This window comes from Lepidochelys kempii, chromosome 2 (genome assembly GCF_965140265.1).
Source record: "Lepidochelys kempii isolate rLepKem1 chromosome 2, rLepKem1.hap2, whole genome shotgun sequence".
In the NCBI taxonomy this organism is placed as follows: domain Eukaryota; kingdom Metazoa; phylum Chordata; order Testudines; family Cheloniidae; genus Lepidochelys; species Lepidochelys kempii.
The window spans coordinates 23,982,952-23,988,970 of NC_133257.1; positions in this window are offsets into that span (position 1 = coordinate 23,982,952).

Below are 6,019 nucleotides of genomic sequence, written 5' to 3' on the forward strand. Positions count from 1 at the left end.
AACAGAACACAGTATTCACGTATTGGCCTCACAGTGCTGTATGCAGAGGTAAAATAATCTCCCTACTCCTTCTCACTGCTCCCCTCTTCATACATCCAAGGGGCACATTCACTCCTTTTGCCACAGCATCACACTGGCAGCTCATGTTCAGTTGTCTGTCTACTAATTTCTTTTCACAGTCACTGCTTTCCAGGATACAGTCCGTCATTCTGTAGGTACGGCCTGCATTCTTTGTTCCTAGATGTATGACCTTACATTTGGCTATACTAAAATACAATTTGTTGGAATTGGCCCAGTTTAATTAAGTGATCCACATCACTCAGTATGTATGCCCTATTCTCATCATTATTCACCACTCTGTCAAACTTTGTGTCATCCACAAATTTTATCAGCAGTGATTTTATATTTTGCTTCCTGATCATTGATAAAAATATTGAATAGCATCCAACCTAGAACCAATCCCTGTGGAACCCTTCTAGAAACACCCCTATTTGCTGATGATTCTCCCTTGACAACTACTTTTGAAGATCTATCAGTTAGCCAGTTCTTAATGCATTTAACATGTGCTTTATTGATATTGTAGTGCTAATTTTTAAATCAGAATGTTATTCAGCCATGCCTTACAAAAGTATAAGGCTCAGATCCTCAAGGGCATTTAGATACCTAACTTCCACTGAAATAAAGTGTATTGAACCTACATTCCCCTCTAGAATTACATTATCAGACAAACTCATTATCTCATCACCAAATGAAAACGGGCTGTGTTGACTGGCAGTCATTATATTCCCATCCTTCAATTCTCTAGTAATTGAATCCCATATCAGTTCTTCCATTATTTTGCCTGGCACAACATTAGCACTGGCTGACACCAGAGTAAATGAAAGGAGAATCAGGCCCAATTAGAAAGCTTCAGTTTATTTTAAGAACCGCTTATTACTGCTGGTAAGGTACACAGGACACAAGGATTTTTTGCATGATTGGGACACCTCTCTTCATACTATAATACATTTAGGATGCACAGAGAATAGAGATCTGGGCCCAATATTTAGTTTAGAATTACTTATACCAATGGAGAATGTACATGTAAAGCTTGCAAATGCATTAGAAGGCATTCAATCAAGAAACATTTACCCACAAATGACCAAAAATAGATTTCAACCATTTAAAATTTGAACAAGGAGAAATAGTTCAAAAGAGGACATATGGTAATGAAAAAACCATCACTCTCAAAACATTTAAGAATGTTACATTGTGTCTTTAAAGTCATCTGCACAGGACATGCTTGAGGGCTCAGGCAAAGGAAGGTGAAACAAGCTAGCAGTTTTCCCTCAAAGGATATCTCAAGACTGCAAATGCAGACATATTCAAACATGATTGTGGCCAAGCAGTGTTATAACCTGGTCCCTTCTTGCCGCTGTACAGAGAAAAGCTGATGTTAGGAAATCGTGTTTTAGGACTTACTTGCACTGATTCATGGGACACAATTACAACACAATTAACATCTGTAGTTTTGGCAGAACCTAACTGATCATCCCTAGCCTGTCCACACTACCAGTGTTAATCATGTTATAACCAGCGCTTCCGACTCATTCTTCTACATTAAAGTTTTTTGGGACTTAGCAATGATGGGAGTGATAGGCCTGGTCTACCCGGTTATGGCAACACAAGGCAACCAACCGCTAACATAAGCGCCTTTCTACGTTGATTGAATAACACCACCTCTCTGAATGGTCTAGAGTCATGGTCAATGTAATTAGGTTGCCGCAGTGCCAGTGTAGACACTGCGTTACTTACATCCAGTGCTGCAGGCCTCCAGGAGCTGTCTCACAATGCACCACTCTGATGTCTCTGATCACTACTGTGAACTCTGCTGCCCAGGGCTCTGGTAGACAGGAAGCCACCCTCTCCCCTTTAAAGCCCCACACATTTTTGAAATTCCTTTTCATGGTTGCCCAGCTTGGTGAGCACATCTAGCAACTCTCCACTGTTGAGTTTAACTGGCCAGCTGCCCAGCTGGCTACACGCTGCAAACATGCTCCTGCCTGGAGTAGACAAGAGATGTTCGATCTCCTGGGCCTGTGGGAAGAAGAGATTGTGCAGGCTCAGCCATAGAAACATTGACATCTACGAGCAGATTGCTCAGGGCATGGGGGAGAAGGGCCACAACAGGGACCAACAGCGTTGCCGCATGAAAACCAAGGAGCTGCGGCAGGTGTGCCAGAATGCCAGGGAGGCCAACAATTGATCTGGTGCGGAGCTGCAGACCCGTTGCTTTTACAAAGAACTGCGTGCCCCCCTCAGCGGAGACCCCTCCTCCCCCAAGATCCTTGTGGATACTTTGGAGTCACAGGTCCCACATGAACAGTGAAGAGGAGGAAGTAGACGAGGAGGAGGAGGAGTATGGGGGACAGATGACCGGGGAATCCAGCTGTGCAGCAAGCCAGGACATGACTCCACTGTACCACCTGTCCTGAAAGTCAAGCACAGGCAAGTCTGATGCAGGGGAAGGAACCTCTGGTAAGTATGTTGTTTACTTTGAAGTTACAGGGCTGGCACCCCCATAGTATCAGGATGCATCTTTTGATTTGCTCATTTTTACTTGTGCTAGGAGTGGCAACGGAACAACCAAGAGAGGTGGAGTTACTATCAGCCTTTCATTCCCCTCTAGAGTTAGACAGCAGGAACCACATGGAACCACATGGAGGAACCACATGGAGCAGTTTGTTTATGTGCACCGGGATGTCCTATAGAGATCTCAATTAAACTTTGGTACTCTGCAATATTCTGACAAAGGTTTCTGGGAAGGGCTGCCTTATTTCTTCTTCTGCTGTAGGACACTTTCCCACACCACTCTGTGATTACTTCAGGAGGCAGCAGTGCAGTACACTGGCTAGCAGGGTATGGGCCTGGGTGGCATCAGGATCCCAGCAGCAGCTGTGCTCTCTCTGCATCTGTTACCCTCAGGAGTGAGATATCAGCTAAAATCACCACCTCCTGTGGAAAGTGGTGTCAGTATTCAGTTCCCTTGCCCTATACAACTAGAATCATGCAAGTGAGCTAACCCCTCCTCATGTCCCAGACCCCTGGAGGACCATATTCACCACAGCTGGTGCTGTGACTGGCACCGTGCTTTATCAATCCCAAGCAGAAGTGAGAATGTAGTGCTTAAAACTTGTGTGGAGCAAGGGGAGTGAGTTCAGCACCTTAAGTTTCAATTTCCATCATGAGGACATTGACAATGGCATCTCTGTGTGTTGTATTTGCAGCTGCATCCTTCAGGGTCTTCCCCTCCACACCTGTGGAACGCCTGAGCCAGATAAGGAGGAGAAAGAAGAGGACTCGGCTGACATGTCCCAGGAGATCCTGCAAGCCAGTGCTGCATCAGAGAACGAAACCAGGGCCTGAAGGATCACCCTTGCAGACAGCATGAACAAGGATAGAGTGGAGAGGAGAAAGACACAAGAAAAGGAGCAGGATGTGCAGCAGAAGATGCTTGCGCTTCTCAGACAACAAACAGAGATGCAGGCAGCAAACAGAGATTTTGGTGGACCAGCAGGTTAAATAATCCGGTGCTCTCTTCCCTCTGCAGCCCATAGAAAACTCTACATCAGGACCTCCTTATACTCTCCCTATACCCTCCCTCTACCCACATTCCATGTGGCATCAGGGTTCAGTGCATTACCCTTACCCGGGGGGACATTAAAGAAAATAACAGCTTTTGCATACACTGACCTGTGAAAACCATGGTTGGTGTATGTGTACCTGAAATGGAAGTGATTGTCTTTTCCCCTTCCTAAGTTCTTTCCCCTTAATTTATTAAGTTTTATTAAATTCTAAATGTTTTTAATTGCCTGGCTAATGTTACAGAATAAAATTATATTTTTGGAACATAATTCATCTTTATTAATTCACAACGTATGCTGGCTGGTGATGAGCAGGTCTGACAGCAATCAATTTCAAGTCACTGTGCTGTGTCACAGAACCCATAACAACATTCACAAACAATATTAATAGGTGCATTGACAATGTTATAGTCCTACATACACAGCAATCACTATAAGATTCATTCTGGGCCACAAAAGAGAAAGATCAGGTAAAGAACACTTCAGCAACACATGCTACTCTGGCTCACTATTAAGATGGTCTTTCAAAGCCTCCCTGAAGCCAGATAGCTCTGTGTTGAGCTCTTCTTATAGCTCTGGTATCTGGCTGTTCAAATTCAGCAGACAGCTGCGCCACCTCTGCCCTCCACCCTAGGGGAAACTTTTCCCCCTTGGCTTCACAGATATTATGCAGAACAGAGCAGACATCTATAACCATTGGGGTATTTTTGTCATTGAGTTCCAATCTTGAAAGTAAACAACACTAGGGACCCTTCAAATGGCCAAGGGCGCATTCAACTGTCATTCTGCACCTGCTAAGCCTGTAGCTGAAATGCTCCTTGGTGCTGCTGAGGTGGCTGGTATATGGCTTCATGAGCCATGGGAGCAAGAGGTAAACTGGGTCATCCAGAATCACTATTGGCATTTCAACATTCCCACCGGACTTAAAATAGTTTCCTAAGTATGCATCCGATGAAGTGAGCTGTAGCTCAGGAAAGCTTATGCTCAAATAAATTGGTTAGTCTCTAAGGTGCCACAAGTACTCCTTTTCTTTTAGCATGATTAGAGCATGCATGGTTGTTCCTCCCCCACACTAGCAAATATGAACGGTGATAATAACTCAGTGAAGAGTCACAATCATGTTTCACAACTGTGATTAAACATGACCAGGTCTGTAGACTTAAAAGAACGTCTAGCCCAGTAACTACCTTATCAAGACGAAAGAAAACAGCATGGCTTAAGATAAAAATTAAAATGATCCCTGCCCTCAAAAGATACAACTGTTACATGTACACCAGTATCTGTTAGGCTGTGTATATGTGTGTATATATATGTTCACCCACGTTTACCCTGTCTATTTTAACAACCTATTGATGGCTGGCTGCTGTGATTCTCCACTCAGCATGTGTATCTTACTTCTTATTATTTCCTAAACAGTGCCACCTAGTGGTCCTTTTGAATAACTTCCAGGCTTCCCCAGGAAAAAAAAACGCTCTCCGGATCTGAGAAAATTTACAATGAAGTAGCAAAGGGACATAAAGATAACGATCTCCTATATCAGAGCTAATAATATTTACAGGTCACTGTGACTCTGGAAGCTGATGGAAGGGTTGCAGTTAACCACGTGAATAGATTATTAGAGTTAACTGCAAGCTTACAATACATGTATAGACGGAGAGAGAGAGACAGATCAGTATAAAGATTCTTGGGCAAACCTCCTATGACAATTTGAGGCTTATCTATTTAAACAATATGGTTTATTTCCGAGTTTCTGGAAACTACATCTGCAGAAGTCAGCCATGCTAGTGGGAAGGTTCAATGTTATTTCTTAGTGCAAGTAGTTGGAGAGACAGTGAGCGTGAGGTAATCCTAGAAGCTTGGATAGATCAAGAAACTGAAGTTAATTCAGATCAAGAAGAGACCATTAATTCATAAATCCATAGACGCAGTTCACTTATAAGAACTGTACTGTGTGAAGTATGGTCGCAGGAGAAACTTCTGCAGCCCCAGCATGCAAATACAGCTCAAGGGATTTTAAAAGCAAGGCTCTCCTTTCCGACCTGCTGTACGTGAAGAGGAAATCAGGTGGTGACAACATATGTGTATTGCATTTTTCTGCAAATGTTTGCCGTTAGGCTAATTGAATTCACTCCGTTGAACTGGTTCTAGACCCAACTTAGTCCGAATGGGCAGTTCTTCCTCCCCCCCCCCCCACCCCTCCCCACAGGACCTCCCTTCCTCCTCCCTGTCCCCATCCTCCGCCCTATTAAAACAACCTCCAAGTCTCACTTGTTAAAAGACCCCATAACGTGGAGGAGGCAGAAAAGCAACGGCAGGAAAGGAAAAGTCAAGACGTCTGGAAAATATTACCCGCCCGCCCGCCGCTGCTGCGCCTCACTGACCCAGGCGCTCGAGCT